The sequence below is a fragment of the Bos grunniens genome, chromosome 4, assembly GCF_055505025.1.
Source record: "Bos grunniens cultivar Pamir isolate PY7600 chromosome 4, Bosgru_T2T1.0, whole genome shotgun sequence".
NCBI classification, from domain to species: Eukaryota; Metazoa; Chordata; class Mammalia; order Artiodactyla; family Bovidae; genus Bos; species Bos grunniens.
In genome coordinates, this window is record NC_141168.1 from 110841497 (window position 1) to 110854598 (window position 13102).

General features: G+C 40.9%; 1 long non-coding RNA gene and 1 other non-coding gene across 2 annotated transcripts in view; both read right to left on the reverse strand.

Annotated features, from left to right (window-relative positions):
• Positions 1-9827, reverse strand: part of LOC147374689 (uncharacterized) — a 65450-nt gene extending 55623 nt beyond the window's left edge. The window contains exon 1 of the long non-coding RNA XR_015163024.1: positions 9731-9827. This is a non-coding gene — a long non-coding RNA (uncharacterized LOC147374689). The remainder of the gene's footprint in view (positions 1-9730) is intronic.
• Positions 8492-8563, reverse strand: TRNAC-ACA (transfer RNA cysteine (anticodon ACA)). The gene has a single exon. It is a non-coding gene; the product is annotated as a tRNA-Cys (tRNA).
• Positions 9828-13102: the final 3275 nt, after the last annotated feature.

Genomic DNA, 13102 nt, shown 5'->3' on the forward strand with positions numbered 1-13102 from the left:
ATATTGGAGTTTCAAGTTCAGCATCAGTCCTTCCAATGAATATTCAGGACTGATTTCCTTTAGGATGGACTGGTTGGGTCTCATTGCAGTCCAAGGGATTCTCAAGTCTTCTCCAACACTATAGTTCAAAAGCATCAATTCTTCTGCGCTCAGCTTTTTTAGTGAATATAAATCCTTAGGCACTCTTATTACTGTGGGAAAAGTTTAAAAATAGAGAAGGACTGGAGACAGGTGCTGTAGTTGGGAACCAGTATTTCATGTTGCACTTCCAAAACAAGAATAAAGACAATAAGATACACGGTGTTTAAATCCATGTACTGTGTTTAAGTACTGTGTTTAATTTGGTCTCACATCACAAAATGTCTATATCTTTTAAATAGAAAGTTATTTTATAAAGTTAATAAAAACTGTACACTGTCTAGAATATTCCCAATCACTTGGAGACTCAGGTCACACTAGCTTCTTGTTGTCGTTCCGTCCCTAAGTTGTGTCCGACTCTTTTGTGACCCCATGGACTGTAGCCCACCAGGCTCATCTCCATGGGACTTCCCAGGCAGGAATACTGGAGTCGGTTGCCATTTCCTTGTCCAGGGGATCTTCCTAACCCTGGGATCAAACCCACATCTCCTGCATTGCAGGAGGATTCTCTACCACCAAGTCACTCAGGTAGCCCCCCACGAGCTTAAGTCAGTGAAAAATGAGGAATCCTGAAGTATTATTTGTTTCACCCGTGGTTGGTGTCGATGGTTAACATTCTCAACTGGCAGCAAAGTATTTCCATAGAACATTAAAATAGGAAGGAACTTGGAAACTGTCTATTAGTTTACAGATAAGAAAAGTAAGACCTAGAATAATTAAGTGACATAGGCAGGTTCTCTATCCTTCCTTCAAAGATAAAAGACCAGAAACTTTTCTTGGGAAAACTTTAGTCTGTAAGTGAGAGAGAGAAGAAAACTGGATAACATCAGAACAACATCACAACTTTCACTGTGCCCAGTTCTTATCTTTTGCCAGACTGCTACAACAGCCTTTCAAACAGATGTTTTATCATATTTGTTGTTGTTTAGTTCTTCAGTTATGTCCAACTATTTTGCAACCCCATGGGCCCCCCAGTGAGACCCCATGGAGCCTTCCAGGCTCCTCTGCCCAGGGGAGTGGGTAGCCATTCCCTTCTCCGGTGGGGATCTTCCCAACCCAGTTATTGAATCTGCGTCTCCTGCACTGGCAGGCAGATTCTTCACCTCTCACCCTCTCACCCATCAGGGTTTCCTGTCTTACCCATAGACTCACCCAGAGCTCACTGTATTTTGTTGCCAGATTTATGTTTTAAAAACACAGATCTAAGCATATCAACCTCATGATCAAAATTTCAAATTATTCCTTTTATAGTGTAGATCAAGGGCAGCCAGTCTGGTGGAGAGAGAGGTTCAGGTCACTGTCTTCCTGAGTTTGTGGGGCAGCTGAACTCCCCCAATTCCTTGGTCCTTTGGCGCCACCTCAGGAGCAGGGAACGATTCTGACTGAGGAAGGGTCGAGAAGGTTCCTTGGAGAGACTTCCATAGAGAGAGGTAGGCTCTGAAGAGTTTTAGCATCAGTCCTTCCATGAATACTCAGGGTTGATTTCCTTCAGGATTGATTGGTTTGATCTCCTTACAGTTCAAGGGACTCTCAAGAGTCTTCTGAAGCACCACAATCCTTTATACATACTGTACAAGGAACCATTTTCTAATACAAGATCATAAAGATTTACACCTAAGTCTGTATTAATAGGGCTTCAGTTCAGTTCAGTCACTCAGTCATGTCCGACTCTTTGAGACCCCATGAATCGCAGCGCGCCAGGCCTCCCTGTCCATCACCAACTCCTAGAGTTCACTCAGACTCACGTCCATTGAGTCAGTGATGCCATCCAGCCATCTCATCCTCTGTCGTCCCCTTCTCCTCTTGCCCCCAATCCCTCCCAGCATCAGAGTCTATTCCAATGAGTCAACTCTTCGCATGAGGTGGCCAAAGTACTGGAGCTTCAGCTTTAGCATCATTCCTTCCAAAGAAATCCCAGGGCTGATCTCCTTCAGAATGGACTGGTTGGATCTCCTTGCAGTCCCAGGGACTCTCAAGAGTCTTCTCCAACACCACAGTTCAAAAGCATCAATTCTTCGGTGCTCAGCTTTCTTCACAGTCCAACTCCCACATCCATACATTACGACAGGAAAAACCATAGCCTTGACTAGACAAACTTTTGTTGGCAAAGTAATGTCTCTGCTTTTGAATATGCCATCTAGGTTGGTCATAACTTTCCTACCAAGGAGTAAGCGTCTTTTAATTTCATGGCTGCAGTCACCATCTGTAGTGATTTTGGAGCCCCTAAAAATAAAGTCTGACACTGTTTCCACTGTTTCCCCATCTATTTCCCATGAAGTGATGGGACCGGATGCCATGATCTTCGTTTTCTGAATGTTGAGCTTTAAGCCAACGTTTTCACTCTCCACCTTCACTTTCATCAAGAGGCTTTTTAGTTCCTCTTCACTTTCTGCCATAAGGGTGGTGTTATCTGCATATCTGAGGTTATTGATATTTCTCCTGGCAATCTTGATTCCAGCTTGTGCTTCTTCCAGCCCAGTGTTTCTCATGATGTACTCTGCATATAAGTTAAATAAGCAGGGTGACAATATACAGCCTTGACGTACTCCTTTTCCTATTTGGAACCAGCCTGTTGTTCCATGTCCAGTTCTAACTGTTGCTTCCTGAACTGCATATAGGTTTCTCAAGAGGCAGATCAGGTGGTCTGATATTCCCATCTCTTTCAGAATTTTCCACAGTTTATTATGATCCACACAGTCAAAGGCTTTGGCATAGTCAATAAAGCAGAAATAGATGTTTTTCTGGAACTCTCTTACTTTTTTGATGATCCAGCGGATGTTGGCAATTTGATCTCTGGTTCCTCTGCCTTTTTTAAAACCAGCTTGAACCTCAGGAAGTTCACGGTTCACATATTGCTGAAGCCTGGCTTGGAGAATTTTGAGCATGGCTTTACTAGCGTGTGAGATGAGTGCAATTGTGCGGTAGTTTGAGCATTCTTTGGCATTGCCTTTCTTTGGGATTGGAATGAAAACTGCCCTTTTCCAGTCCTGTGGCCACTGCTGAGTTTTTCAAATTTGCTGGCATATTGAGTGCAGCACTTTCACAGCATCATCTTTGAGGATTTGAAATAGCTCAACTGGAATTCTATCACCTCCACTAGCTTTGTTCGCAGTGATGCTTTCTAAGGCCCACTTGACTTCACATTCCAGGATGTCTGGCTCCAGGTCAGTGATCACACCATCGTGATTATCTGGGTTGTGAAGATCTTTTTTGTACAGTTCTTCTGTGTATTCTTGCCATCTCTTCTTAGTATCTTCTGCTTCTGTTAGGTCCATACCATGTAAATCCTTTTGTTTCCATCAGTGGCTGTTAAGATAGCTGATCTTCACAAATGCATGTGGTTAGTTTTCAAAGCTACTGCAGGAGGATGGGAGTAGATTAGGTTAAAAATACTTGAAGCTTGCTGTTCTTATCAAGATACAGCTGCTTTTCTTTAATAAATGCTCCATGGATTGCTGACAGGTTTTGATTAATTTTCAGAGTTCTCAAAAAATTGATTCTGACACATTTTAGGTCTGTTTTCTTGTTATTTTAGAGGGGAGAATTCTAGGAGTTTTTGACTGCCATCTTCCCTGACATCACTCTATATGTTTAGTTTTATATCAGCCATCTTGCTACATGTTTTCCATTTGTCTCACCTTCTTATGTTTATTCTCATTACCTGTCTTAATTTGACCAATCATTTTATTATTTTTCTACTGATTTTATTTCTATTACTTTAGAGATTACATTAGAAATCACAACATTCATATAGCAAAATACACAAGACGTAAAACTTCTTAATGCATGTTCTCCTCTCTTCATTTGTTGTGTTGCATTTTTAATTCTATATTTAAATTGACTAACTTTATAATCATTGCTTTTAAAGTCAATATGTATGCATTTATACACACATATATATATATAAATTATTTCTCCCAGGGTTCTTCATTCCTCGTTGCATTTCTATCTTGTCTAGATCATTTTACTCCTGCCTAAAGAATTCCCTTTAATATTTATTTTAATTCAAATTTTCTCATGATTAATTTTCTGGGGGTACTCTTTCTACCCCCTTCTGATGCCTATGTCAGAAGCTTTCTCTATCTCCTTTATACTTTAATAAAACGTTATTACACAAAAGCTCTGAGCGATCAAGCCTCGTCTCTGGCCCTGGATTGAATTCTTCTCCTTCGGGGGCCAAGAATCCCGGTGTATTCGCGTGATTCAATAGCAACCTCTCATCTTGGGGGCTCATCCGGGATCCTTCAGGACAAGATGGACCTGATAACCTATGTGAGCTTACTTCTGCTGACTCCAAATATCCTGAGTCTGCCGTTGGATCCTCAAGACAATGTCTTCCTTTCCTGGGCTCACTCCTATGCTGCATTCCACAATCGATCTAACTGCTGGGTCTGTGGAGCGCTCCCCTCTTCATCAGTGGAAGGCTTCCTGTGGTGGACATCCCCACTTCAAGGAAAAGACTTTCTCCAAGTCTGTGAATACCTTCGACAACAATCACATGCGATGCCTCTTCTTCATCTGATGACATCTACCAACCCTAAAATGGACTGGTGCAACACTTTGTACTCTAACTATGGACATAATGTTTTAAAAACTTTTAATTTTGATTATACATTGTCTCGGTTCAATGACTATTTTGCTACATATAACGTAAATAGGTCTAGATCTAATGGTTTTTTACCTGACGTTTATCAAATATGAGATGAGGTTACATGGCTAACTCCTGAAAAAGGACGTTTAATATCTACTGCCTCTATATGCTGGGAACAAACAGAGCTGTCCCCAAAAGTTAGCCAACAACTTACTTACAATGATTGGAAACAATTGGGATATTTGTCTCAGGAAACATGCAATGTAATCATTCCCGTGTTTTCCAATCCCAGTTCAGGTTCTCCCTTTGTCTGGCCAGGCACGAATTGGGACTGGATATATCAGTCGCGCTGGCTTGCTCCAAACGGGACTTATTGGATATGTGGCTCTTACCTATGGGCATGGCGTCCCCCTGGTTGGATAGGGAGATGCACCCTGGGTCTAGCCTTTACTCACGGCTTTATATTTTCAGAGCTTCCAAAAAAGCCTGCTAATTTACCCCACCTTAAAACTCGGTGGGCAAGGTCTGTATTTCATTGGTATGATTATTTGGTTACAGCGTTTGTTCCCTCTTTGAGAACTACAGATGTTATGTTACGAGTGGATGCTTTGACTAATTTTACTCAGCAGACATTACAAGATTCTCAAAAGGCTATTTCAGCTCTTAATGCTGAACAAGCACAAATTAGAAAGGTGGTTTTACAAAACAGATTGGCTCTAGATATTCTGACAGCTACACAAGGAGGAACTTGTGCCATTGTTCATACCCAATGCTGTACATATATACCTGATATGAGCACGAATGTTACTCATTTTACCAGCCACATGAACAAGATGATTAGGGCCATGGATACTCCTGAAGCCTCAATTGCCTCACTTTGAGAAACGTTAACTAGTTCCCCATGGTGGACAACTATCTTAATTACAATAATTCTGGTTGTTTTGTTCTTGCTGTTTGCGCCCTGCATCTGTAATTGTATAACTGGATTTGTTTCTAGCCGCATGAAAGCTTTTAAGTTACAAATGGTTGCTCAAACTCCTGCTACTGCTGTAGCTTCCTACAGCTACTATTTGGGGCCCCTGGATCAGATATCCTCAATATGAGGATTAGGAAAATATGTTGCCTCACCAATTTAGGGACAACGCCCCTTGTCAGCTCGAAAGTAGTTATAAAATGAGAACGACGCCCCTTTTCCCTAGACAACATAATTCTCCTAAAAAAAGGGGGGAGAATGAGAGAGTCAGTTCCTAGACAGGTTGATAGGGAGTCTAGGGGTCCCCAAGGGGAGAGGGGTCTGAAATTCTCAAGGAAAAAGAAAGGACAAACTTTTTTTCTTTCTCCACATTCCTTAGGATTATATACCAATAATGTATCCTGCCTAAGGACAGTCTTTAGATTCAACCTTCTGTTATCTTAAAATGTTAATTATGAGAGTAGACCTGGTCTTTACAAGGATGTATCTTGCCTGAGGACAGTGTTATCTTAAAATGTAAATTATGAGAGTAGGTCTGATGAGGTCTTTACAACCTCCAGATATTCTTTGGATTATATAACTTCATTGTTAACACTAGCAAGCGGGTACTCTTTCTACCCCTTCTGATGCCTATGTCAGAAGCTTTCTCTATCTCCTTTATACTTTAATAAAACTTTATTACACAAAAAAAATAAAAAATAAAAAAAAATAATAATTTTCTGTTATATTTGACCAAAAATAATTTGGCCTTCAGAAATTCATTTTAACAATGTTAGCACATTACTTCTTACATGCTTCTATAGTGGCCTCTTAGTTTTTCTTGAAACTCCCAAAGAAAAACTCCCAATTTTTTTGGCTCTCCCAAAACTGAAATGGTTCAAGAGTCCCATTTTTCCTCAGAGGAGTTTGTCAATACTTAAATTCAGTCTGCTTGGTTGTCTTATGATCACAGCTCTCTAACGGTTTCAAAAGAAAGCTATGATTTTAGAAATTTTTTTTCTCCAGGAATTTGGATTTCAGGGTTTAAGAAAACCCTTACGTGGTTTTCCTCATCTTAAGTAGAAGCAGAAATCCTGGTTTCTTTGTGTATTATTCCTGGAATGCTTTTCCATCTCTTTGCTTAAAAAATAATATTGGTTTTGGACCAGTGCTTCCTGCATGAATCGAAAAGCATCTTCCTTCATTTTGAGGCCCTTAGTTTAAGTTTCTTCCCAGTCTCCCATACGGTGGTGATTGTCCTAAGGTCTAAAAATATCCTATTAACAGAAAATGTCTCCTCCTTCCGGGTAACTCACCTCCATCTTACTTTTCCTTGCCTTGGGCAAATTATTTTTTTATACTTTGTAACTGGAGCCTGACATAAACTTTAATGTCCTCATTTTGCAACTTTGTGCCTCTGTCAAATTCTCACTCTATTAACTTCTGTATTCTTGCTGATAGCCTCCAGAAAATAAGGAACTCACACCCCTAGGCATGGCTCTGCTGGAGAATGAATGTTGCTACTATCACTTCTCTACATTATTCTCTTTCCACTTACATTTTGCCTTCTCATCTCAACTATAGCAATGTTCTTTCTTCCTTCATTAAATCTTTAACCTCAACCTAAATGAAGAAGAGGTGATAAAACCTCCTCAAAGTCAGGCTGGCACAGTGCTTTCACTTCCAGTTATTCCAGCTTTTTGACAGTAAGGTACATGGGTTTATTTCTAATTATCCCATATTCTTTATAGAACAAATACCCAAACGCATATTGAATAGCATGCATGTATTATTTTCCCAATTTCAAAGTCTGGCTTCTTACAGAAATTAGAGTTTCCACTTCTTTTGAAATTTATCTGAACATAATCTTACTCAGTGTACCAATACTGTTTTGATTTTGGTAGACAATGGTAGCCAACAACAGTTTCAGGTGAGGGTTAGTTACATTCCCCTAGAACCTTACTCCATCAATGAAGCAAATCTTAATACAATTCTCTCTCTCACACACACATGCACACACACACACAGACATAGAGTTATGTAATCTGTAAGTGCAACAAAATCCCAGCTCTGTCATTTTTAAATATGCTAACCACACCTTTCAGGAAAGATACACTGGGGGCAAATGTGACAACATACTAGAGATAAGATTTGACTAATCTGATAGTCTAGTTTAGGCAACCAGAATCTTCCAAATTTCAACCTAGACAAACAACAGTTGTGGGATTGAGCTGGAGAGTCAACCTTAACAGAAGAGACTACAGGGCTGGATGGAATTTTTTTTAACTGTGGTAAAGCACACATAAAATTTATCATCTTGACCATTTTTTAAGCGGGATTAAGAACACTGACACGGTTATGCAACAATTGCTGCCATTCACCTCCAGAACTTTTTCATCATCCCATATTGCAACTTCAAACCCATTAACCCTTTGCCCTTCTCCTCAGCCCTGTAAACACCATTCTACTTTCTGTCTCTAGGTATCTCATAGAAATGGAATCATACAATATTTGTCTTTTTATGTCAGGCTTATTTCACTTAGCATAATGTCTTCAGAATTGCATTCACTTTTAAGCTTGAACAATATTCCATTGTGAATTTATGCCATATTTTGTTTATCCATTTATCTATTGATAGACACCTGAGTTACTTCCACGCTTTAGTTTTTGTGAATGAAGTGAAGTGAAGTTGCTCAGTCATGTCTGACTCTTTGCGACCCCATGGACTGTAGCCTACCACGCTCCTCCGTCCATGGGATTTTCCAGGCAAGAGTACTGGAGTGGGTTGCCAATTCCTTTTCCAGAGGATCTTCCCAAACCAGGGATCGAACCTGGGTCTCCTGCATTGTAGGCAGACGCTTTACCATCTGAGCCACCAGGGAAGTTATAATACTGCTATAAACATGGGGGTACAAACTTTTGTTTAAGTCCCAACTTTCAGTTCTTTTGGATATATATCCAGAAGTGAAATTGCTGGCTGATGGTGCGTGTACTCAGCCAACTCTTCGTAGCTCCATGGACAGTAGCCTGCCAGGCTCTTCTGTCCATGGGATATTCCAGGTAAGAGTACTGGAGCAGGTTGCCATTTCCTACTCCAGGGGATCTTCCCAAACCAGGATTTGAACCTGCATCTCTTGCACTTTCTGCACTAGCATCACCATGGAGAAATTGCTGGATCATATGGTAATTCTATGATTAATTTTTTTAGGAATCACCATGCTGTTTTCCAAAATGACTGCACAATTTTATATCCTCACCAGAAGTGTACAAGAGTACATTTATCTTGGTAAGACTTGTTATTTTCTGTATTTTTATAACAGCCATTCTAATGGATATAAAGTGGTATTTCATTGTGGTCTTGATTTGCATTTACCTAATGATTAGTAATGGTGAACAATTTTTTTCATATGCTTATTGGCTATTTGTATATCTTCTTTGAAGAAATATCTATTCAAGTTCTTTGCCTATTTTTAAAGTTGGGCTTTTTGGAGAGAATTTGTATATTCAGGAGTGTATCAAGTATTTTAGCGAATGCAATATATACATATAAAATGTCACTATTTTTTACAGTTAAAAACCCATATAGTATTTTATTCTATATTTACATAATATATATAATTTTAGCAATGAAAACACATTTCTAACTTTTACTCGGAAAATTAGGAAAGCCTCTGGTATCTAGCTTTTAGTGGCTGTCTCTGATATGGCCTTTCTTATTCAAACTCTAGCTGACCATCCTGAGAATTAAATTCCGTATTGTTGCAATTGCCTGCACATACATCAACACATAATACAACATAACTAACACAATGCTCTGTTGAAATATTTGAAATTTAAATTAAATCCCACACACCATAGTTGAAAGGTCTGTATCTGGTTCTCTGGTTATGGTGCTTATTTTTCTGCCCTTCACCCACCATTCCCCAGTCACATTTGCTACCTTTTCTATTTCTTGAACAGCCAGTTTGCACATTCCTAACCCAGGGTCTTTGCACTTGCTGTTCCTTCTGCCTAGAATACTCTTCCTTTTGATTCTCTCATGAACTTACCCTTGTCACTACACAGGTCTCAGCTCTGCCGGGAGCCAGCATATTGCATATTGAGTGCAGTACTTTCCACAGCATCATCTTTCAGGATCTGGAATAGCTCAACTGGAATTCTGTCACTGCCGGGAGCCAGGGTGAGGAACTCCACCCGTGGCAAAGGTCATGAGGAAGGAGGCTCGGCATACACAAAGGCAGGATCGAGCCTCAGGAGTCCCCCTGGAAATTCTTGAGCATCTACCCCCAAAACCAGAGTCTGCCTGATTTCTGCTTTGTGCTTTCACCTACACCTCTGACTTTATGGGGGGCTGTCCCCCTCTACCTCTCTCTGAAAAAAGAGTTAGCTTACAGCTCTAGTTAATAATTCCTGGGTGTGACAGTGTTTCAACCTACAAACTCCTTTGGAAATCCTGTAGCCTGCCTGAATAGGTTTTTCCGGCCACATGTGATTGCTCAGAGCCTCCCAGCTGTGAGGGGCATGAGATGTTCTAAACTAAATACAGATTCCTTTGAGCAGTTAAAAGATTGATTAGAAATTGTATTGGTGAGGGGTTTTTCACTTGTTGGGCCAATGTTTGCTGCTAAGTCTCCATATCCCTTACCTGCTGTGTCCCTGGCAGTGTTTGTAACCTTGGACCCTTGAGTTAATTCGTTTTTGTTGTAGCCCACCACACCTTTGCCCTATAGGAATGCAACTTTAATGCTTTTGGAGGGTGGCACCTGCCTAATCACCTTTAGAGAAAAATAAGTTTTCTGAAGAAAGGGTCTTAAAATGTTAACAGGCCTCCGGGCCAGAAGATGATGCAAATCACCTAAACTTTTGCATATGATAAGTTTGCAGGAAGAAAGCCTGGCTTACTGCATGACTCTACCCCTTCCCCCATTATCCTCTATGCATAACTTAAGGTATAAAAACTACTTTGGAAAATAAAGTGCTGGCCTTGTTCACCAAAACTTGGTCTCCCCATGTCGTTCTTTCTCTTACCTTCTGGCTGAATTGTTCAGCCTCTTTTCTTCACTGAATTTTCCTACTGAGCTATCCTTATTTCAGCCTCTTTTCTCCACTGAATTTCCTCACTGAGCTATCCTCATTCTATCACTCTTTATATCTTTGATGAATATTTAAATAAATAGGTCGCCGATGCCGTCTCTCCTTTGAATACCCTGGATCAGCTGGGGCTGGACCCCGGCACAGCTGAAGTGTTACCTCCTTAACAAAGTCTTCCCTGATCCCCAAATTACAAGTAGCTCCTTTCCCCCAAGTCTTTCTCAGTCAAATTGCCCTGCTTATCTTAAACTTAAGCTTATGTCTTTATTAGCCCTATGAGAAGAAAGACTTTTTATTCAGAACTCTGTACCCAGTACCAAGGTGAGTGCTTTGGCCTATGGTAAGAGCCAACCAGTCCATTCTGAAGGAGATCAGCCCTGGGATTTCTTTGGAAGGAATGATGCTGAAGCTGAAACTCCAGTACTTTGGCCACCTCATGCGAAGAGTTGACTCATTGGAAAAGACTGATGCTGGGGGGGATTGGGGGCAGGAGGAGAAGGGGATGACAGAGGATGAGATGGCTGGATGGCATCACTGACTCAATGGACATGAGTCTGAGTGAACTCTAGGAGTTGGTGATGGACAGGGAGGCCTGGCGTGCTGCGATTCATGGGGTCACAAAGTCGGACATGACTGAGCGACTGAACTGAACTGAACTGTCTGAAGAGCTCAATAATTTTTTTTTTATATTCACATGAATGTTTGAATACTTAGAGTGTGATGTGAGTCATAATAGAGATAAAAAGAAAGTACTATGAGAACACAGAGCAGGAATACATAAATCATAATTCCAGAACAGGGTAGGTGAGAATTGTCCTGATAAGTATATTAGTCAGCATGGGCTGCCATAACAAAATAAAACAGACTGGGTGTAACAATAGAAATTTATTTCTCACAGTTGTGGAGGCCAGGAAGTCCAGGATCAAGACACAGAGTGCTGTGGCTCCTGATGAAACTCTCTTCCTGGCTTGCAGATGTGTCCTTCACGGTGTCCTCGCATAATGGAGAGAGCAAGCAGATGGCATCTCCTTACCTTCTTATAAGCACAGCAGCCCTATCAGACTTGGGTCCCAACTTTGTAATCTAATTTAACCATTATCTCTGCCTCACAGGTCTTAACTCCAAAATCAGTCACATTAGGGGTTGGGGCTTCAACATAAGAATTCTGGGGGCACATAAACATTCAGTCCCTAACAAAGAGCTATATAGAGAAGGGCAGGCATTGCTGAGAGACGCTCCTCCATGCGTCTCTTACACTCCTCTGCATTTGCTGGGGCATGACAAGAATGAGGGCACTTCTGGGCACAGTGCTAGGTCACTTAAGAGAGGGCCTTCCCTTGTACTTTGGCTGTTTCACTTGTGCATGATCTTGCAACATTACGTACTGGACATTTGAAAATATGGGCTCTTTTAACTATACAAAGATTCAATATGTAGACACATTTTATTACACAAACAGCCCTTGTTACTAAATTTCCTGTATAGAGAAGTCTCAAGAATTGGTAAGTTGTCAAGTTCATATAGGTAGATGTAAGTTTTCTAAAATTCTTAATTTTTATTTGAACACTTTAATTTTTATCATTGACAACAAATACTGCCAGTGGTTTTCCTTGAAAGGAGAGGCTGACTTCATTTTCAAGAAAACATCTGTCAAATACCCAACCCTGAATGACCAAAGTCTGTCACTTGTTCTTTCAAGCACAAATGCCATTCCACAGAAAAAGGAGCCGGGGATCCCCAGGTGGCTCAGTGGGTAAAGAATGTGCCTGCTAATGCAGGAGATACAGGACACAGGTTCAACCCCTAGGCCAGGAAGATCCCCTGGAGGAAGAAATGGCAACCCACTTCAGTATTCTTGCCTGGAGAATTCCATGGACAGAGAGGAGCCTGGCAGGCCACAGTCCATGGGGTCGCAAAGAGCCAGATGTGCCTTAGAGTAGAGTGTCTCAACATGCATGCAGGCATGAAGAAAGCAGCTAGTTAAAATACCTTTTAAAAAAGGAATACTTAAATAAATAAATTTAAATTAATAAAAAGGAATATAATTTCATCAACAACATTCTTAAGTGAAGCAAGCGATGTTTCTCTACTGTAAGTGCATAGCAGTGAAGAATAACAACTACTAGAGTTTGGTGCCCAGGGAGAAGGCAATGGCACCCCACTCCAACACTCTTGCCTGGAAAATTCCATGGACGGAGGAGCCTGGTAGGCTGCAGTCCATGGGGTCTCGAAGAGTCGGACACGACTGAGCGACTTCACTTTCACTTTTCACTTTCATGCATTGGAGAAGGAAATGGCAACCCACTCCAGTGTTCTTGCCTGGAGGATCC